Raw genomic sequence first — 23,304 nt, 5'->3', positions numbered from 1 at the left:
CCTTGAAGAACAGGTGAAAGAGAAGCTGCCAAGGCAGCAGTTAGATAAATGGGGCTTGAGCCTGGGCCAGGAATGTAATGTGAACAAATGTCTCAGTCAAGCCTGTCCCTAGTTCACACGAAGGGAGAGAAGGGGAAAAAACATCCAGATGTGCAAGATTCTACTCCTACAGCTTTATGATAAAAATAGTTGCTTCCTATATGGTGTTGGTTTCTTGGTCTGGGAAACCTTGTAGGGCTGACTATAATGCTAATCAACAGATAAAATGAATACAAGTCTGGTTTTTACATTTATTTATTTATTTATTATTAAATTTATATTGCTGCCTATTTGCCCATGGTGACTCAAGGCAGCTTACAGAATATAAAAACATTTTAAAAAACAGTAAAACTAATAAAAAGTCAAATAAATTAATGTAATAAAATCCCCCACACCCCACACCTCCTGCCCCAGAGACAGCCAATCACACGAGCCATTTAATGGGCTCAATCCCGCTCTGGGTTCCCCAGGCCCACTGGCAGAACCAGGTCTTCAGCCCCTTGTAGAAGAGAATTAGAGTGGGGGCCATTCTAATCTCTGGGGTAATGATGTTCTAGAGAGAGGGAGCCACCATGGAGAAGGCCCTTCTTCTGGGTCCCACCAGATGACTCTCCCTCTGCTCTGATGGATTGGGTAGATGTGACCGGCACCCGGAAGCAAATCAGCAACCAATGCAGCTCCTGCAGGAGAGGTGATACATATGCACACCAGGGTCTGCACAAAACCATGTGGGCTGCTGCATTTTGCACCAACTGGAGCTTCTGGATGCTCTTCAAGGGGAGCCCCATGTAGAGCGCATTGCAATAGTCAAGACAGGAAGTGACTAAGGCATGAGTGACTGTGAGTAGGGATTGCCGGTCCAGGAAAGGGCATAACTGGCGCACAACTCGCAGTTGTGCGAAGGCCCTCCTGGCCGCGACCGTCACCTGCTCTTCAAGCAGGAGTCGTAAATCCAGGAGAACCCCCAGATTGCACACAGAGTCTGGGGTAGTGCCTCCCCATCCAAGACCAAAGATGGCAATTCTCCCTGAGCCAACGAACCCCATTTATGCCCTTTTAATGAAACTCATTTCCTAACCTTATGCTAATGCTACATAAATGTTTATAGTCTCAACTGAAATCTCAGCTAAACCTGATAAAGGCTGTCCAGAGTAATAATACAAATACAAATCTGTGCAGAAAGAATAAATTCCTGGGTAAAACTTCTGATTCAGGGGGACAGCTATAACTGTGTATTTTTGATAAGTTAAGGTTTTGGGATAGCAGGTGTATCACTTCACATAGGAAAGTATTTTTATGTGAAATGGAAACTTGCTATTCCAGAGAAAATGATAAATTACTGCAAGACTGTGAAATAACTTCCCAGATTTAGCAAGATCTTCAAACTGAGTCTGTTTCTTTGAGACAGAAGGTGAGTGTTCTGTATTCCTGAAAATGCTAAACTTTAATGCACACACTGAATGTTTCTATTTTCAAAAGATATCTTCTGTTTGGGATGAAGATTGTCTTATCTGTAAGGGACACGCCAATGAATAATGTCAGTAAAATCAGGAATCTCTCTAACTTATTGCAACACAATTCAGTCAGGAAGCCTAATTGCCCATAATAGTTAGATGAGTGGTTCAGAACTAGGAAATTAATTAATTAATTATTAAGTGAATTAGGGAATGGTGAGTCTGATATTTTTCTAGAATATTTCAAAAACAAATTGCAACTACTATGGCTAAGATAGCATAAGCCAAACCGAGAGCATCTTAAGAATTCACCATTATGCTTATCATATTTTGTTTCTACGTTTGATTTTATTTTTGCATTCATTTGCCATATATCTTTCATTATCTGAATTGTTGGGAGTTGCTTGAAATTGCAGCAGAGTAAAATAAAATGAAACAATAAATAAATGGTCATGCTTTCGTGTCCAGGAGACTAATCTTCATTATTCCCAAAGCAGAGTCTGCAGTATCTTTGTTTTCTTTAGCATGGAATCAAGTGCTGGTTGGAGTGTGAAATAAATTGAAAGGTCAAATTTTGTTTTTGGAAAGTGATTATCTTACACACTTCCTGCCATTGATTCAAGGTGTCAACAGGGTTTGGCTAAAATATCAAAATGGTGATAGCGTGATTGAAACTTGCACATTACATGTGTCGCATATAAAACCAGGCAGATTTTTGGTTGTATCATCACAAGCTTCATCTTGATTATTTTGATTATGATCTGCAGATACCCTGCACTGAGTTAATACTGAGAAAGCAATAATGCTGACATAACTTTTGATTGTTTTCATAGTTTTTCAGGGACAGCTTATATAGTGGTCCATCTAGAACACGGGTGTCAAACTTGATTGCGTCACGGGCTGGATTGTGACATTTTTTGCCTTTGCAGAGCCAGGGTGGGCATGGCCTGCACGTGACCTATCTGGCCCTTGGCCCAGGCCTGATCTAGAACTTGTTTTTAAAAATAATGGGATAAAAATGTAGCAACAACAATACAACAACAATGCCTAGGCAAGTTCATTCTGAATCAGTGTGCTCCTGAATGTTTGTGACAATTTTTCAGTGGAGATATCAAAACAAAGGCAATAACATCCAATAAGCCAGTAATTGTGTTTCCATTAGTTAAGATGCTATCTAAGGCTTAAATTTAGCATTTTGAACTTTGAGGAACATGCTATCAATATTGACCATTGACTAATGATTTGACTATATGATAATGATTTCCTTTCCCCCTCTTTCTGTTTCTTTTAAGCACCAAGCAGATTATCAAGACATTATCATTTAACAGAGGTAACTTAGTGGTCTTCGTTTCTTTGTTTATGCTATGCGCCTCTCGGTTAATGCAGGTAAATGGTTGAGAATTGTACTTTTGCCAAACATAAGAAACAAAACAAAAAACAATGCAATGCAATGCAACGCAACGCAACGCAACACAACACAACACAACACAACACAGCAATACAATACAATACAATACAATACAATACAATACAATACAATACAATACAATACAATACAATACAATACAACAATACAACAATACAGGTCTATATATAATCTCTTGTATACCCAGATTGAAAGGAACAAACACTTAGGCCACAAACGGGAACCAGGATTCAGGTGGCCTCAACAGCTCTTAGAGCACGGGTGTCAAACTCGCGGTCTCACGTTGCCATCATGTGATGTTTCGTGATGTTTTTTCCCTTCTCGAAGCTGGGGTGGGGGTGGCCTGTGCGTGATGCATCTGGCCCGCAGGCCGCCAGTTTGACACTCCTGTCTTAGAGAGAGTGCTAATGACTAGATGACTGCAAAGAAATAGAATCCTTCCATCCCCACCACCATCCTGTCAGCTGATGAAGCTTCTTGGATGAGAAGCGAAACATTTTCTTCTTCTTCCTCAAGGAAAAACAAAAAGTCCAGTTGCCTTTTGAAAAAGCACCTTTGAGACAACCATGACCCGGATGACTGAGAATCTCAATACAGAGAAGGAGGAACCTTAATTTTTGCACCAGAATTTTATGACCATGCCTTTGGATACTCACTATTGTGTGTTCTTTTACTTTTTCAATAGTAAATGGATAAATATTAATGAGCCCTGTTACAGAGAGCTAATCCTAAAATTCCCTAATGTTATGAGCAATCTGGAGTGTTGATCTCCCACATTGCATGTCAGCAGTAATACAAGCACCTGTGATAAATAGCTTTGTAACTGATTTCATCTTTTCATGTTACAGGATAGGATACCACTCCTGGGGTAACTGATCTCTCTTGCACTGTCATTCTCCTTCATTCTCTCTATCATTCCTTTCTTAATGGAGAGTGTAACTGATATGCTTGCATAATGTTAAGGGACTCATGTACGAGAAGGAAACGTCAAAAATCATTCAACTATAGCAGTACTTTCAGGGAAACACAGCTTTTCAGAGAGGTAAGGCCCTTTATATTAGCCCTAATGTAATATCTTTCACAGAAATTCACTCAAGTGTTCAGCCTCAAACCTGAAATGGTAACAGTTGAAAAAATATCCACCTGCGTATGGGTGATCCAGCTAGACTCAGCTTCAAAGATAGCAATAAATGACGATTCCTTCAGTGTCTCAGATTCACACAATGCAGCACTTATTTTCAATGCATCTGACTGCAATGTTTTAGAATTTAAGTCAATGACCATCAATAACTAACCTGACAGTTTCCAGTTTTCAAATATTAGTGAGCATGGCCATTGCAACAAATTAAAAAGAACACTTAGATGTCTTGTCTTCTCTATGTAAATGCATTATTGAGTTTCTACTGTTTCCTTAGGAAATTTCCATTCATCTGTGCTTTATATGTATAGAAATATTAGCATATGCATTCAATTTGTCTGCTGGTGAGAGGTGTGGTAGGCAAAGTGTTAAAGCAACTACCTTCTTACACGGGGGAGAGAAATCCATATATTAATTCTGTAGCTATTTTCAATGATTTTTGAAAGCTATTTCTGTAATTCCATTTGCATGCCTGCTGAGAGTACATCTTGTTTTCTCATGATCTGCTTGCTTGTGTCCCTTTATCCTCAGTTTCGAGAGGGAACAGCCCAAAACCCAATATTGCTTATTTCAGTTAATGTACCTACATCCTTCACTATCATTTCCTATCCTATACTAGGATTCCTAGTATAACAGAAGCCCCATTAAATTCTTTTGCCAATTTGTATTTTTTCCATCCTAGATATGTGGGGTCAATGATATTTGGGGTGTGTGTGTCAAGTTAAGTCAAGGTGGCAGCCACACAATACATAGATAAAATGGTGAGGGCTTCAATCTCTATTGTCTTTCTTTGTCTTTTCAAAAGACTTCGTGAACTCTTGACATTTAATCCTAGATGTTTTCATCTTTTTGTTTTTTAAAAAATAAATGCTAGTGATAGCAGTTTGACACATCATATCATTTTCTAGGAAACAGGAAGTGATATATACAACCGATAATTCTTTCATGCCCTAAAAATGTACAGCTGCTGAAAAGAAAGCAGGACAAAAAAAGTTAGAGATAACTTACGAGGTACTAAAATCAAATGCTGATGACTTTCAGTTTTGCTATCCTCTTTTTACTTAGCTTCTAAGAATTGATATGTAGGAATTTGCCCTCTCGGCTTTTTTTTTTATTTTCCTGGCAGGGCTATCATGCTATTAAGAGCTGTCTATCTGGCAGAAATACATCAAACTAGAGCTTTCCCATTGCATGTTGTCTGCTGGGAGCACCTGCCAGCTCCATAACTTTTATAGGCCCATGAACCCTGCCAGGAAAAAAAAAAGAAAGAAAAAGAAAATATGGCATTCCTTCAGCCAACTATGTACTACAACTCATTTTGCTTTCAGGCAAGAAGCACTGTTACCACTTCCTGCAAATTTATCCTGGAATTGTGGATTCTCAATATGTCCTAAGAATTCACTGTTAGTGGCCCATGTCCAGCTTATGGTTCCCAAGAGATTCTTGAGAAAAGAGTAAAACCAGACCAAGGTTTTTTTTTTCCTCCTGATAAAATAGCAAACACACAGCCATGAGGCTGGTTAGTGCCCTGAAAGCACTTCCCTGCCTTTTAATTAATTTTTAACATTGATCTTTGCCTCTTTTAAAATGGTATATACTGCTTTTGTGTTTTAATATTTTATTTGTACACCGATCAGAGTCCTTCTGTGAGGGAGATGGGTGGTTTTAAAATTTGATCAACAAAATAGAATAAGCAAATAATAAAGCTCTTCCCACCAAGGTGGCCAATGTCCAATTTATCAAATTATTTTGGCAGATTTAAGAGAAAATCTCATTGTGTCTTCTTTGAAATAGGATTATGATGATAGTGGTGGTGGTGATAATGACATTGCTGCTTTATAACATACACAAGATCAATTTTGGAGCAGTATCCTTAATTGGTTTAACAGCAGGTCAGGTTTTTCTGAGAGTGTGATTATTAATATGGCTGTAATTAAAGGCATTATATGTGCAGCAAATGGTATAATGAAGGATCCCAGATAATGCTTCCTATCTGTTCCAAACAACATTCCTGTTCTAAATCTGAACCAGAGTCCTTCAAATACAGTATCTGCAAAACTCAAAACAGAAATTCAGGCAGTGGCAAGACTGCACCCGCTCACTGTCATTTGTGCAAACCAGAAATGACTTGGTAGCATATCTGTGATTAGGCAAAGCTTGTAATTTGTGTTTGCTGTAGTCAGCTTGGTGGTATTTTGGGACAAACAACCACTGTATGCTACTTATAGTCTGGAATTCTGTGGCTTTTTTTTTTTCTTTTTTGAAACTTCAGTTAAGTGGGGATTAGAGAGAAAGACTACTAAATACCATACAAGACTCCTAGTTGATATAGGTTTGGGACAATGAACATTGGACAGTCCAATTTTCCAAGTCCAAGAATATGAAGAAACTTGTCATATTCTTTAAATCTGAACTATATATTGGACTAGAGTTGTGCAGAGCTTTGATCAAACCAGCTTTTGAAGCAGATTGCCAAATCAAAATCATCCAACTTTGATCTGAAGGCTTCAATCTGGAGGTTGTCATGACCTTCTGAGCATGAATACTTATGCACACACGTGTGCAGAAAAGCTTTTTGCTGAAGCAAAAAGGCTAACCAAATTAGGTCTACCTACTTTGATTTGTTAGTTCAAATGTTGAAGAAGAGTAGATGGATTTGAGCCATGGTCTCAGATCACATCTCTCCTGTAATCTGGACTATGGAGACTCATCAAATTGACACCAATTCTAAGAAGCCTGAATTTTAGAAGTGTACTTCAACTGAATAAAGTCTTCTGTCCCATTTCCTGACAGTCAACACTATGGTCATTTTGCATGTTTAGATTATGGTTTGCTGAATAAACCACATCAACCAAGTTCAGAAATAATGCTAAGCAACAATGTCTGGCTTCACACATGTCACTAAGCCATATACATGTCCAGCCCCTGTGGTCTCTTTATTGTTATTATAAAATCTTATCTTTTCCAATCTGCCATGCTGTAGATATGTTAGATTTCAAATCCTATAGAAATCCTTGGTGCTCTCTAAGCTTGGTGGCTTGCAGATATTTCATTACCCAAGTAGCAGGGGTGAAATCCAGCAGGTTCTGACAGGTTCTGGAAAACCGGTAGTGGAAATTTTGAGCAGTTTGGAGAACTGGCAAATAACACCTCTGGCTGGCCCCAGAGTGGGGTGGGAATGGAGATTTTACAATATCCTTCCTCCAGGAGTGGGGTGGGAATGGAGATTTTGCAGTATCCTTCCCCTGCCACGCCCACCAAGCCACACCACGTCCACCAAGCCACGCCTACAGAACCGGTAGTAAAAAAATTTGAATTTCACCACTGCCAAGTAGGTAACATCATCAGTTAAACAAAAAGCTAAAAAGAAAACAAAAAGTCCAGAACCCATTCCCTCAAGCAGCCAACACCCTGATAAGTAGATTTATTCCAGACAAACAATCAAGCAGAAAACAATAACCTACTCAAGGAACTATCAAGGACAAACCTTCACCATCACTGGCATGGCAAGCTACCTTATACAGATAGTCCTCAACTTACAATCATTCATTTAGTGACTGTTCAAAATTACAATGGCATTGGAAAAAAATGGCATTGGAAAAACTTATGACCATTTCTCCCACTTACAAGCATTGCGGTATCCCCATGATCCTGTGATCATAATTTGACTGCTTGGCAACCCACAATTTCTGAAGGCAAGTTGTTCCCCTCGTTAATTGTTCTTGCTGTTAGGAAATTTCTCCTTAGTTCTAGGTTGCTTTTCTCCTTGATTATTTTCTATCCATTGTTTCTTCTCTTGCCTTCTAGTGCTTTGGAAAATAGGTTGACCCCTATTTGAGGCAGCTCCTCAAAAATTGGAACACTGCTATATGTCACCCCTAGTTCTTCTTTTCACTAGACTAGACATACCCAATTCCTGTTACCATTCTTCATAAGTTTAAGCTTCCAGCCCCCTAATCATCTTTGTTGCTCTTCTCTGCATTTTTTTCAGAGTCTCAACATCTTTTTTATATGCGGTGACCAAATCTGGATGCAATATTATTTATTTATTTGTTCAACTTGTATGCCGCCTTTCTCCGAAGACTCAAGGTGGCTTACAATGCATTTAAAAACCATATATAAAAACATTAAAAATTAAAACATTAAAAACAATTAAAACCCATTCACACCATTCATAGCCGGATCTCGCTAGATCGCAACAGCGAGATCAACAGCCCCAGGCCTGCTGGAAAAGCCAGGTCTTCACCGCTTTTCGGAAGGCCAATAGGGTGGGGATGGTCCGGAACTCAGGACGTAACTGGTTCCAGAGAGCTGGGGCAGCCACAGAGAAGGCCCACAGTATAGCTGTGAGTAATGTGTGAACTAGTAGAGTTGTGGTGGCACAGTGGTTAGAATGCAGAATTGCAGGCTAATTCTATTGACAGCCAGCAGTTCAATCCTGACCGGTTCAAGGTTGACTCAGCCTTCCATCCTTCTGAAGTTAATAAAATGAGGAGCCAGATTGTTGGGGGCAATATGCTGACTCTGTAAACTGCTTAGAGAGGAGTGTAAAGCACTGTGAAGTGGTATATAACTCTAAGTGCCATTGCTGTTGCTAACCAAGTCAATGGCCATTGTCCATCTATACAATTATGTAAAGAAGACAGTGCAAACCTCTACTAAAAGACACTCTGTGGCTAATATTAAGCACAGAGTACATTTCTTTGAGTTCCTTTCTCTGTATGTATGTATATATATATATTGCATATTGTGTGTGTGAGAGAGAATCTTCATTATTGTGATTTTCAGCAATGATGGAAATCATGCTGTTCTTTCTCTGGCTTTCTTGCCTTTTTTCACAATGTATTCTTGTGATCCTAGCCTGGTTACATGGGAAAGCACAGCCAGAAGGGATCAAAATTGGCAGCTGGGAATTGTTTGCTGGAGTGCTTTTTAGACATTGTAGCAGAAAAGCCATAAGGAAAAAGGAACAGTTGGAACAGCTTGACAGAAGTATATTGGATTGTGTGCCATCAGAAAATAATCACACAACATCGCATGGAGCCTAAACTGAGCATAGTTTTCTTCAGTCCAAGAAAGAAACAATCTCTCTCTTCTTTTTATAACTTTCCTTCATATAACCATTCATGTACAATAGTTGAAAAATGTGGGGTTTTTTTCTAAAATGCTACAGTGTGGGCCTGGAAACCTATTTCATTTTTTTTAAAAAAGAAGAAGTAAAATATTAACCTGAATGAGGAAAAGTCTTTAGTTGCCTTTTCGCTGAAATCAACCAAATGCCTTAATTCAAATGCTGACAGATCACACGTGTCAGCAATTCATTTCTGCAAATCAGGTGTAGAGTTGTCTTTCCAATGTTGTATATAATCTTTTTGGCTGTCCTCCCTGAACAAAAAAAAAAAAAAAATGCAAAACTTTGATGTCTTGATAGATTCCAAATGTTGGGGATATAACCAAGAGCATATGTATCCTTAATCAGCATTAATTGACCTAACTCATGTTAAGAATCTTGTGGGTTTCAGCCCAAAATATGACAATAGCAAGATGAGTCCAAATTCATGTGAATAAAATGTTCCAACTTCTGAATTACACCTCTAATAGCAGGCAATTGCATCCACCCTTTATTAAACACTCTATCAGGTGTTGTATACACATGACAGATATTTTTTGTTGTCTAATCCACATTTTAAAGGTCAAAATAAATTTTTCCAAGGGTCAAAGAATTTTGCATTTTTTCGTGGTGACCTCCCACTGCTACATAAAAAATACTTCAAATCTGATCTTGTAAAGTTTGCCTAACATCATACAACATAGAATAACATAGAATAATAGAGTTGGAAGGGACCTTGGAGGTCTTCTAGAGTCTAGACCAACCCCCGGTTTGAGCAGGAAACCCTATACCCGGGATGGCGAACCTATGGCACACGTGCCACAGGTGGCATGTGGAGCTATATCTGTGGGCACGTGAGTGTTGCCCTAGGTCAGCTTCAACATGCATGCACGCGCCAGCCAGCTGATTTTTGGGCCTTCCGGGCCCACCGGAAGTCAGGAAATTGGCTGTTTCTGGCCTCCCTAGGGCCTCCAGTGGGGTGGGGAAGCTGTTTTTGCCCTAACCAGGCTCCAAAAAAGCCTCTGGAGCCTGGGGAGGGTGAAAAACAGGCTACCGGACCCACCGGTAACCTTTATGCCATCATGTGCCAAAATTGGGGGAAGCACAGGTGTGTGTGTGTGTGTGTCACAAACATATGCACAAGGGGTGGGGCATGGGAGGCATTGAATTATGGGTGTGGGTACACACACGTGCGACCCCCCTGCACTCCCCCCACTTTTGGCACACAATGGCAAAAAGGTTAACTATCACTGCCCTATACCGTTTCAGAAAAATGGTTGTCCAGTCTCTTTTTGAAAGCTTCCAGTGATGGAGCACTCACAATTCGTGAAGGCAAGCTATTCCATTGGTTGATTGATCTCACTGTTAGGAAATGTCTTAGTTCTAAGTTGCTTCTCTCTTCAATTAGTTTCCAGCCATTGTTTCTTGTCTTGCCTTTTGGTGCTTTGGAAAATAGTTTGACCTTCTCATCTTTGTAGTCAATTACTTTTAAAAATACCGTAGAATATCAATCTAGGAACCTCAACTTCTAAGCCTCTAACCGCAAGCAGCAGGGGCATCAGGACAGATCAGCCCAATTAAGAGCATAAGTTGAAAAAACTCCAAGACCAAGAAATACTCATAGGTTAACCAAATTCTGTTTTAAATTCCAGAGAGGTTTTTTAAAACGGTTATATTTCAAACAAAATTGCTCCAAAGCACTCATTTTGTGAAAGGTCCAATTTATCACAAAATAAATTTACCAGCTATTTTAATACTACCAGGGAACCTTTTCATTGGTAACAAAAAAAGGGTTAGTCAGATGACCTAATATTTTCCATATCTGTGTCTTCTGATATTAAGTGGAGTATTGAAACTGATACCTGGATACAAAAATACTTCCACAATTTCACTCAACTCACTTAATAGCTTTCAGGTTGGACAAAAAAAAATATGGCTGAATTCTGAAGTGTTTTATTTCAACCAGAATAAATTCCCATAAACTTATATTCATGTTCCTCAATAGTAATTTGTAACTTAGACAGTAAAAATCTTGAGGCATGTAAGTACCTGTGTTTCTCTGAAAATTAGACCCAATCTTATTTTCTTTTGGGCTCTGAAATAAGCACTAAGGCTTATTTTTGGGGGATGTCTTATTTTTTCCCATGTATGGCCCACTTCTTCTGCTTGCTTGCAGCAGGGCAGTAGGCCACGTGGCGCACCAATGCTGCTGCCCCAAGGTGGGAGGGTAGAGCTACCCCACGTGCTCTGCACTGGCTTACCTCAGGACCCATGCTCCAACACCTGCCTTGCCTCACAGTGGCAGCTCCAGCAGCCCCATCCATCAGAAACCCATGTGGCCGCCAGTCCACTTCTTGGGCAGCCGGCTGCATAGGCGCTTAAGTTGGGCTTATTTTGGGGGTATGGCTTCTATCAGGCGCATGTATAAAAACATGTTAGGGCTTATTTTCAGGATAGGTCTTATTTTTGGGGAAACAGGGTACCTTGTATAGGTACTTATTTTGAGTTTCATGAATTCATGCAAATAGCATGAAGGAATTAAAAAAGGAAGATTTATATCAATGTTGGAGTGAAATGCAAATCATATTTATCTTCTCAAATTCTTCAAATAAATATTAAACCATATGTCTATATCTTTTTTTCACATAGGGCACAATCAGGATAATTTCAAATTTACCAGCTGAGAAAAATTAAAAGAGTTGGAGAGGAGAAATAATTTTTATAGTTATTTAAGGCAGACTTCTTAACCCTCCCATCAATAAATCCAATCAAAACTGCAGATTTTGGAAGAACTTAGACCATAGAACATAGAATAACATGGTTGGCAGGGACCTTGGAGACCTTCTAGTCCAACCCTGTGCTTGAGCAGGAGACCTAATTTAATTTAATTTAATTTAATTTAATTTAATTTAATTAATTCAATTTATATGCCGCCCCTCTCCGAAGACTCATTCCAAGTCTTCCGAGACCCCTCACCTATACCATTTCAGACAAATGGTTGTCCAGTCTCTACTTGAAAACCTCCTGTGATGGTGCACCCACAGCTTCTGAAAGCAAGCCATTCCACTGGTTAATTATTCTCATTGTCAGGATTTTTTTTCTTTAGGTCTAGGTTTGATCTCTCTTTAATGATCTTCCACCCTTTATTTTTTTGTCCTGCCCTTAAGTGATTTGGAGAATAGGTCAACCAACACAGACATTTTCAAAACAGCGGCACTACAGTATTTAAAACCTTTTCTTTCAGGAGCTACAGAAAATAGCTAAGGGTCCATGTGTGTTGTTTTCATGACAGGGAAGAGTTAAATTGTCCTTTCAGTGCTAAAAGAACATTTTGGAGCTTCTCATATCAAAGCAAGCTTACTCTTTCACATTTTTCATCTAGTTTACTCCTCAGAAGATTATGGACCCAAATGTAGGGGTGAAGTGAAATCAGGGCCTTGTCAGCATCATGTCGTCATTGCCAAATATATGGATTTCAACTTCCATGTCTTTGTACAGCAAAATCTTCGCCAGAACCCATCTCTTCATGATTAGGATATCCTTATAAAGCACAGATAAAATCCAGGCCCTTGCCATCGCTATTATTCTGCCATTTCTAATGTGGATTGATAAATTCAACACAAAAGCCTTTTGGCACAACCCTATATACAGTCTGTCATGCTTGAGATGTGACTGTATATATCCCACCATTTTTATAATCCATTAAAAAGCATGTTCTGAATTATTTCAAGCTACAGCCAGCTGTCAGACTTCTTTAGGCTCTCTGAACATCCAGGTTCAGGTAGACAAGGCAGAAGGAGGATGAAGAAGAGAGAAGAAAATAATGGTGAGATGGTGGTAGTGATGTGAGGAGGAGGAAGAGGAGGAGGAGGAGGAGGCCCATCTGTTTGCACAGAGCAGCTCTGATCCTCCAAAAACTAGAAAATTCTCTAATTCTTCTTGCTCGACAAGAAACATAAAAACTCCAAATGATTTCCATATGTTCCATTGTCCTATTGCCTCCTTAATTCCATTTGAAAGCCTAACACTTAGCAACCTTTATATTGATGCTAAACATATTACATCAGCCCCAGCATCGATCTGTTTTCGACTAATACAATTAAACTCACTTCGGCATAATCCTCGTAAAATAAACATCATTGTTATTATCATAAACATTCCTGCTGTGCATCTAAGAAAAAAAATATTGCAATCCTCTGAACATCCGTTGGAAGACAGGGGAATCAGAAAGTGGCATTGCCACCACTCCATCACCTCCCACGGATGGGTTTTTTTTGGGGGGGGGGTTTGCCCCCTTCCTGGGATTTGAGCACATTGTAGCTAACAATGAAAAATAATACTTCAAAAAGAAAACGTTGAAAAGGGAGGGCATGTTTGAATGCCATCCTTGCATGACGCATGAAATCTCTTGGTAAGAACAATTCTGTCTTCTGTGTTCCAAGCTTATAATTGTAGTTATTTTAAATCTGAAGGGCATTGAAAGAGTTAGAACGAACAGGCCCATGCCTGAATTGAAGTCTCTCTTTTCTTGCTTTCGTTTGTCAACCTGAGCACAGGAAAATATCGAATATAGGAAAACAAGTTGATATATGGCATTTTATTAATGAAGCTCACATAGGAATCATAAGTGGTAATACTCAGCTGCATTTACTGGAATTCCAATTCTGCTTATGCTATTCTGCTAGATTCTGTTGTCTTTAAATTAAAAATGGATCTTCAAAATAACAAGTGGGTTATTCTGCTGTCTTTAAATTAAAAATGGGTCTTCAAAATAACAAAATCTCAGAAGGAACAGGAATATCAGTGTGGACTCCTAGGTGGAAACACACACACACACACACACACACATACACAAATTTAAAGGCGAATATTTGTAGCGCAGGGTTGAAATGAAGGTCCTTGGTGCTCTCTGAGCTTGCTTGTTTTCTTGCAGATGTTTCATTACCCAAACTAGGTAACATCATCCATGCTGGTCTAATGATGTTACCTAGTTTGGGTAATGAAACATCTGCAAGAAAACAAGCAAGCTCAGAGAGCACCAAGGACACCTCATACACACATTTTTTAAAAAATCTATTTTATTTTTCTACTGAATCATGTTTTCTTTAAATATTTATTTCCAATAATTACTAATTAGAATGTTGGTTTTTCAATTCCTTCTTAATTTCTCTCCCCCTTCTCCAATCTCAATGCTGCAAAATAGGGTCTCCTCTATCTCCTTCTTTCAGGATAATCCTCTGAGGTAAATTATGCATTGACTTGTGTTAGCTCTCTGCCTGGCTTACATCAGGCATTGAAATATAACCATCCTTGCAGGCAAATTTGAAAATTGTCTTATACATGAAGTTTTGATAATAGTCCAGCATTGGATCCGTGCCCTCAATGAATGGTATTGCCCATTTGGCTGCTGCTAACTTCAGCAAGCTCAGTACCAAAAGTCACTTTGGTTGGATCGGTGATAAACTCCACCATTCTGCCTGTCATAAACACCTCACACTGAGCAAAAAACTGGGGAATTGATTCTGATTCCTCCCCCCCCCACCAAAAAAAACCCTTTTCTGACAAGCTCCCATAGGAATGCAGAAGCATTGATTGAGCCACTGTTTGTTGTGCTGCGGTAAATTTTGTCCCAGTTGCTGCGTATCATGGCATTCTGTCAGTTGGTCAGCTGTACATCTACTTGCTGTTGGTGTGGTAACAACATGGCTGCCAGATGCTCAGTGGTCAGTGGGGTTCCTTGAGCATTGGAAGCTGTTCTTGCAATTCTTCTCTTTGGAAGAGAGTAGGAGACTTGCAAGACTGATGCCAACCTCCCAAGTAAACCAGATAGAAAACACAACCAGGTGAACTAATGCTACCTTATTGTGATGCTACATTAACAGAAAGTTGCAAGTCTGAAAATGTAGACTTCCTGCTGCGACTTTTAGCTGCTTGAACCATTCTTGTGGGACCTAAGTTTCTTTCTCTGACTATTAATCACTGGGGATTCCTGCCTCTCTTCTCTGATTGTTTAATAGGCAACATCTCCTCCTTTCTTTCTCCAAGGTCATCCACATAGTCCATTACACCTGCAGACACCCCTGCTGATTTTGAATGTTGTTATTTTGGCAGGCTTCTTGTTGTGTGTGGCAAGGAATGAATTTAACTGGGATCCCTGCTTCTTTTGTTAATGTTTGTCTGTTGTCGCTTTGATGGAACTATACATTTTAAACATGTGACGTACCTTATGTTTGTACTAGAAGGGCAAACTCTAAATAAATTAATATACAGCCAAGCCAAGAGGGATGCTGGAAATTAAGCCTTCCATTGCTCAATTAATCCCCCATTAGAATATCGTTCTGGAACACTTGTTAGAAAAGTATAGCAAACATTCCCAGTTTCCATTTGCAATTGCAACAAGAATGACTTTGAAAACTGAAATCCTATAAACATCTGGAATGGAAAAATAATAATAATAAATGTGCTTGCACAATATGGTTCTGGAAGGCACTTTACAGACACTGCCCCAGGATTCCTCCCCCCACCCTTCTTTGCTTTCTAATCTTATGCTCTTACTTATAAAAACATCACCGAAATAGTTTTGTAGCTTAAGCTTCAAATGGCCCTAAATAATGAGCCAAAAATGTGATTAAACTAGCATTTCACAGGACCATTTCTCCTTCTCAGATCAGTCCAATAAATACTGTTCCCAGGTAGGGCTTTGCCCACACACAGTTCTGCATGTTATTTTATTCCTACATGATGCAAATGTACAATCAGCTGCCAATGGGAACTAATGGGTCAACTGGCACAGTTCATAGAGAGCATCAAGTGAGTCCTGGAAGAAACATGTTAGTCGTTTTTGGCCTTTTGGCCAAGATCAAGTGTGTAGTAGCTCGAAAAGACACCTTATCCTCCTCCCCCTCCCTCCCCAAAAAAGACCCCAAAGAAAATCAATACAAAGCAAAATAAAAACCTCCTAAAGCTAAATTTCACGAGACTTTGATATTTAGTTTGCTATATGACAATTTTTTATTTTTTAATACTACCACAATCTGAAGGGTTGATAATGTAAGGATAACTGTATAAAGATTAATGCACAGGTGAACGACTATTTATTGAAAATATTTATTACATCACATCAATATATTTTTACTATAATATAATCATTATCTGCTTTGCTGATTACCAATATTTGCCAGGCAATTTACAAAAAAATGCAATATTATCGAGGTGAAATTTCAGAGTAACTTCCAAGTATGTATATTTTTAAGTAGATTCCCCATATCAAATACTGTACGTAGGCCACAGAGATTTTGAGATGGCTTATTAATGTAATCGCATCCTTAGAAGTTGAGGAGGAGCTGGGAAGATCATAGAATATCATGGTATTTGAACTGAAAAGCAAGACTGAGTCAATGTCAGTGACGCCCAGATTTTTTTGGACTCAGACTGAACTTCCTTGAAACAACCACTAATCTGATGAAGTTACTTAGTTTGAAATGTCTGCAAGAAAACAACCAGGCTCAGAAAGCACCTCTCAATCATCAATCAAATGACCTCCAAAGAGTCGCTGGATAGAGAAATCAAAGGCTAAGAGGTGGATGTAGCAGTGTTAATCAATTATTCTCTTGGAGTCATTATTGCTTCCAAGTATTTGCTATGCTTAGGCATGTCATCTAGCTCTTCCCTCTTTGGAGTAAGCCTGTAAACCAGAGTATAGAAAAGTGATAAGAAACAGCCAGTCAAGGAAATAAAAGACATGTGATATTAAAGAAAACACAGCTAAACCTAGTTTATACCAAAACCATTCACTGTTTCTTTTCATACCTTTGTACCTTCGCAATCCATCACATCTTCTCCCATGATCATACATCTCTTCATATGTTGCATTTTGTTCTTTAAATTTCCCACCCTTCCCTTTTTCAGAATCTCACCACCTCCATCCAACCATGACTTTTTTGACTTGTCTTCTTGAATTTTTCACCCTTCCATCATATATTTGTTTTGTGATTTGATCATTATTCATTCTTTCTATATGACTAAACTACACCAGTGTACTGTTTTTATATATTGGACAATGAATGTTGTACTCAATGCACATTTCTTCAGCACCCATTCATTCATGGCCCTATCTCCTCTTCTTTTATTGTAGCATTCCTTTATCATATGCATTCCATTTGCTCTGCAATTTAGCTTATTTTAATATTTCTCTTGACACATCTAGCTCTCAATTCCATATAATAAAATGGCAGAGCTATGCTCTTATACATTACTACTTTAGTTTTTTTCGTGAGTAGACATTCTTTATAGAAAACCAATAATATCATTCTATGAGCACTTACACATCTTAAAATGTTTCCACCAATGTTGCCATAGCAATTCTTACCTCCTCATGTATGTGCTGAAGATCTTCCATATCTGGTTGCTTTGGCAATCCTGTGGTGTGTGCCAATCCACATGAAGCACCAGCTGGACCAGCACCAGTCAAACAGACAGGCAGAGGCAAGCAGTATAACCATAGCATTTGCCAAAGGAGCTACTAAAGTGGGAAGGTCTGTCCCACAGTTAAATCTAAAGACCTCTTGGTGCACAGCAGCCTTCCATGCTGGATGGTTTCAGTGTATACTACGGGTAACCCCAAATCCATCTTGTCTGGAGAGACTGTGGTCTGGCCTGCGGAGAAGACTAACAGGAATTTTCTCTTATACTGTAGCAGTCTGAGACCACCCAAATAGTTTCACTGAGGTGTTTTTCGGTGAAGTGGATCAAAATATGGCCAGCATGACTTGGTTAAAGTAAATCTGTACTATTTTACACAGGAATACTAGAAGTGATATCCAGATTTTTGGTGATGCTATGACAAGTTTTCTTGAGCTTTTCAATCCTGGATTGAGTTTTTGGACTATGACCTGAACTGTAAATGGACTTTGCTGTTTAATATGGAATGGTGATTACCCCGTTTCCCCGAAAATAAGACCCAACCGGAAAATAAATCCTAGCATGATTTTTCAGGATGCTCGTAATATAAGCCCTAACCCCCAAAATAAGCCCCAGTTAAGATTGTCAGCCAGATGGGCGCATTTAGTACCATATTTTCCCCAAAATAAGACCTAAACAGAAAATAAGCCCTAATGCGTCTTTTGGAGCAAAAATTAATATAAGACCCGGTCTTATTTTCAGGGAAACACAGTAATTACCTACCTGACTTTTGAATGTATAAAACTACATTCTCTACCCAACTTTTGGCAAAAATTTGGATTACATAATTCTGTAGATAATGTTTTTACCTGCGTTTGTCTGTGTGTACACAGCTCTGTTTGAGATCTTATGTTATAGTCATTGCTTGTTCTTAGGGATATAATTTTTGTTTTGTTATATTTTGTTTTAAAAAACCCTAAATGATGAGAAGTGGTTGGGTTTCCAGATATCATGAGGCATTTAGGCAATGCTGAAATTCCAACTGTTTACTCAAGGATTTCATAGTGTATACCCACTGCAATGAAATGGGCAAAATATTAGTTTAATGGGCATCAACATTGTGTGCACATTATGTTCTTCTGACTCACTTGGTTTACAAGATATTTTTAAAGTCTTCTTCTTTGGTGAATCAGCCCTTGCAGAAAGCTTGCCTCGAGCTTAGTCCCTTTTGTTGGGAAGAATTTGTGCTTTCTTGGCATCTTTGTGGAAATCCGTGTCTTGGATTCCCATCAAATTGAACAGATTGGCATTCTCTGCTATAGCAGTTAGCCACAGCCAGATTCCTAAAGCTTTGGCCAACAGTTTATGACTACCCTGTTGTTAGCATTTTAAAAACAAATGTCCATTAAAAATAACTGATTACTTTTCACTTCATGACCTTCATTGGAACCAGCAGTTCCTCCGCTATGCAAGTGAAATGTTAAGTGAAATGCCACATGACCACTCTACTTAGCGAAAGCAGTTCCAGCAGTCTTAGTTGCTGTCATTAAGCAAATCCTATGAGGAGAGGTAGGGACCCACTGAATCCAAGCCATTCTTGGAATAAGGTTAGAGAATGCCTCCATTTCAACTCCCCTATCTCTGCTGCTCACCTACCTACAACAACCACCTGTCCCCATGACCCAGTCCTGCTGCCATCATGCCCACAATATCATTCACTACCAGCTGAGGCCTTCTTTTACATTATCTACTTTTGTACCAGCCTTCTTTTGGGCTCCGAGAGCCTTCTTTTTTGTGCTAGCCAGGGCCTCCCCTTAAATGCTGGCCGGAGCCGTCTTTCATGCTGGAGTAGCCAGGGCCTTCTTTCATGAAGAACCGAGTATCCTTTTTGAAGCCTTCAGTGCTACCCTATTAACTGTTGTTCTGTGGCCAATTTTGAATTGGTCTTTCCTAAAAGGTAGGTGATATTGTACAAAAGGATATTGTACAACTGTACAACATTTCTTTTCTTTGATAATGGTACATAGGTTGGCTTCTTCCAATTTTTTGGCCACTCTGTCATTCTCCAGATTTGCTGCATGGTTGGGTTGGAACCTTCACTGATTCATCTTCTGTTGCTTGCCATATTTCTCTCAATTTTTCCATCAATTCCTGTGGAATGGCTGATCTAGCTTAATTTCTAGAAGAGACCTACAGCAAATTCATTCCAGACAGTTGCCAAAAAAATGGAAAGTCCACACACTGAAGACGTGTCCAACCAAAGTTGATGGGGGAGCAGCAGAATGTTACTTTAGTATTGGAGATGACAATCTGTTTTTGTTTTCACCTGAGGACTATGTTACTTTCAAATTAATTGGGAAACCACCTACGGGTCAATTTGTACTAGACCCACCTATTTTCTTTGCAACATTTCTTTCTTTCAAATACACATTTCTTCTTTCTTTCGTTCCTTTCTTGCAGTTGGCTAGTAGAGGAGGATGAGAATGCTCATGTATGAGGTTTGAACTAATCCCTTGCACAATTCTTCTGAAATTTGGCCACAAGTCCTATGGAGTCCTGGAATTACAGGTCGCCTCCTTCTCCATGATGGCATTTAATATCATGCAAAATGTGTACTCCAATTGCTTTAACAGAGCCCCAAGAGGTATACATGATTGTCCTGGACAAACAGCACCCCCCTCCCCATCCTCAAGACTGAAACCACAGCACACATCTTGCATATGGTTTTATATACCACATGTTTGGAATTAGTTCTCTCCATCCCTCGAGCAGCAAGGGGATCAGAGGCAGCTGAGCTGGCTGCCAACTGTCTTTCCACACTGCTACTTCTGGACTCCAGTTACTCCAGCTTGATCTTCTCCAGCACTTCTGTGACAGGTGTCTTTGGTTGCTACATGTGCAGTCTGCTTCCAGCCTTCAAACAACCTATATATTCTTTAGGATTGGAAGGGAGGGGTCCAAGCAAATCCTACCTATGCATAGTTCAGACCCACTTCATTCGTTTTTCCTGACCTACTCCTGCCTCCAATTTTCACTCTTCTATTCATGGAGAGAAAGGGCTTCATTTTTGACCCCTGCCTCACCCTCCACCACTAGGTTAACTTCACCTCTCTCTCTATTTCGTGGGGAAGGAACTATTCCACTGCATTCTGCTACAGTTGAAATCCACCTCAAATTTTGGGTATTATTATATTTAGATCCTTGGTAGTACAGTGGTCTAAGGCACCCTGTTATTAAGCTGGTTATTAAGACCAGCTGCCTGCAATTACTGCAGGTTCGAATCTCGCCAAGGCTCAAGGTTGACTCAGTCTTCCATCCTTTCTAAGGTAGGTAAATTGAGGACCCAGTTGTGGGAGCAATAAGCTGACTTTGTATAAATATACAAAAGAATGAAGGCTATTGCTTAGTGCATTGTAAGCCGCCCTGAGTCTCCGGAGAAGGGCGGCATATAAATCAAATAAAAAAAAAATATGCTTGAAGAAAGATTTGGAAAATTGGAAGAAGTTCAGAGAAGGGATGATCAGAGGACTGGAATCTATGTCTTATGAAAGGATAAGATTAGAACTAATGGGAGAAACCTGAAGGATGCAGATAGAGATTAGACATTGGGAAGATGATAGTAGAGCTATCAAATGATGGAATAGGTTACCACATGGAGTGATATTTCTCCCCTTCACTGGAGTTTTTTTTACAGAGGCTGAGTAGTCACCTATTGGGGATGGTGTAGTAAATCCCATACTACGCAGGTCATTGGGCTTGAGGTCCTTTCCAACTCTGTGACTCTATTATTGTTGTTCAGTCACTAAGTCATGTCCAACTATGTGACCCCATGGACCATAGTACACCAGGCCCTCCGTCCTTCCCTGTCATCTGAAATTTGCCCAAATTCATGTTCAATGTTTCAATGAGACTACTAACCATCTCATCCTCATCCTGTCCCTTTCTTCTTTTGCTTCCAATCTTTTCCAGCATCAGGGGCTGTACCACTGAGTCCTCTCTTCTCATTAGGTGGCCAAAGTATTTGAGTTTATCCTAAGGTAATTAATAGAACTGGTCACATTTAGCCTTGAGAAGACCGTGTGGGGTTATATTCAAATATCTGGAAGAATGTCATACTGTAGGTTAACTCCTGTATTTTGCCATTCCAGGGTGGAATGGAGATAATAATGGACTTGATATAAGGGAAGGCAGAGTCCAGTTGGATCAATTAGGGAGATAGTCTTCCTAACTCAGGTCTCTGGCAGTCTCTTCTAGATCCTAGGATATGACTTCCAGAGACAGAGATTAGCCCATTCTCACTGAATTAGAATTATGGGCAATTTTTGGCTGTTAATGCTGCTTAATTTCACACACAGTTTTCCCAGCACATAATAGCATATTCTTTATACATTATTTTCATTAATATGTGTCATTTAATACATTATTTAAAAAATGGAAGGAGCGCACTGTAAAAACCTGAGGAAATGTGAATTGCATTTCAGTGAACATAGTAGTCGGGGGAATCAGATTAAATAAATTTGCATTTCCTTTAATACTTGGAGAGGAGAGAATTAAAACCCAGGCTCTTTAGATACATGCGGCCATTGGCTTAGGCCCATACGGCAAACAAATTAACAAATAAGCAGAACGATTTCGCTTATGAATCTAGTGGAGAATAGCAGGTTGTTTTTCTTCTGGAATGCAATTATCTTTGTTTCCTAATCTGTCCCAGAAGAGAAGGGTTTTCAGTGAAGGAAAGACGATTGCTACATTTCTCTTAACTCCTTCCTGTTTGTCCTTTGCCATAGAGTAAAAGGATGAGAACAATAGGTATTCTGTTATTTTCATCCTTGTCTAAAAGAAAACACGGAATCTAATTTCTATAGATGTCTTCATGGTGCATTACCAGCAGTAACGTTATAATCCTAGCTTAATCACCCGGACAATAGGAAGTACCTAATGGCGATGTATGGGATAAAGAGCCTGAGGAACTCTGAATATAAAAGCCTAGGTGCACAAGGGAATGGTGTAAACAATGTGTGGCATGTTCAGGAAAGCTCACTTTGTTTACAACATGCAAGCTTAGGCACACAAAATAGGCTTTCAACAGACGTTTCCACTGGCTGTTTACAGGATTTATTAAAAAGAACACCAAGCTCCTGTCAGCACAACCATAAAGCAAAGATACTGGCTTAAAAGTTCCTTCATTTAGACAAAATGATCTTTGACGACTTGAGAATCATAAGAGCAGGAGGCCAGACTATCTGGAGAACCACATATTGAAGAAGTACTGTGGGATAGTGATCTAAATAATAAAGTCATATGTAACAATAGCAATCGAGTGTGAAATTATTAGCCAGGTATATGGGGTAAGGAAGATGGCCTTGATAGGGATATGCAAGATCTGTTACCAAAACAATGAGAACAAAAAATATCTTAGGTCCACAGTAAGCAGGAAATCTGCAGAAGAGAAGCAGACGGACACCTCCCTATCAATAAAGGAGAATATTTGTAGCTCAGGGTTGAAATAAGGGGTCCTTGGTGCTCTCTGAGCTTCCTTGTTTTCTTGCAAATGTTTCATTACCCTAACTCAGGGGTCAGCAACCCACAGCTCTGGAGCCGCATGTGGCTCTTTCATCCCTCTGCTGTGGCTCCCTGTTGCTGGTTGGCTCCACAATTGATAAGGTTTTCGGTTAGGATAGGCAGAGGAAAAAGGATGCCATGTTAGGAGGAAACTATGATGGGGGAACCAGACTTC

The 23,304-nt window shown here is 39.5% G+C and overlaps 2 long non-coding RNA genes across 2 annotated transcripts in view; both read left to right on the top strand.

The window, feature by feature from the left end:
- Nucleotides 1–2,824, top strand: part of LOC117661612 (uncharacterized) — a 30,768-nt gene extending 27,944 nt beyond the window's left edge. Inside the window, exon 3 of the long non-coding RNA XR_009622303.2 lies at nucleotides 2,786–2,824. This is a non-coding gene — a long non-coding RNA (uncharacterized LOC117661612). The remainder of the gene's footprint in view (nucleotides 1–2,785) is intronic.
- Nucleotides 1–9,774, top strand: part of LOC117661611 (uncharacterized) — a 67,836-nt gene extending 58,062 nt beyond the window's left edge. The window contains exons 2-3 of the long non-coding RNA XR_004590073.3: nucleotides 3,768–3,961; nucleotides 8,918–9,774. This is a non-coding gene — a long non-coding RNA (uncharacterized LOC117661611). The remainder of the gene's footprint in view (nucleotides 1–3,767; nucleotides 3,962–8,917) is intronic.
- The last annotated feature ends 13,530 nt before the right edge of the window (nucleotides 9,775–23,304 follow it).

This window comes from Pantherophis guttatus, chromosome 2 (genome assembly GCF_059756535.1).
Source record: "Pantherophis guttatus breed Tessera chromosome 2, ASM5975653v1, whole genome shotgun sequence".
Taxonomy (NCBI): domain Eukaryota; kingdom Metazoa; phylum Chordata; class Lepidosauria; order Squamata; family Colubridae; genus Pantherophis; species Pantherophis guttatus.
This window is presented reverse-complemented; position numbering and strand designations above follow the sequence as displayed.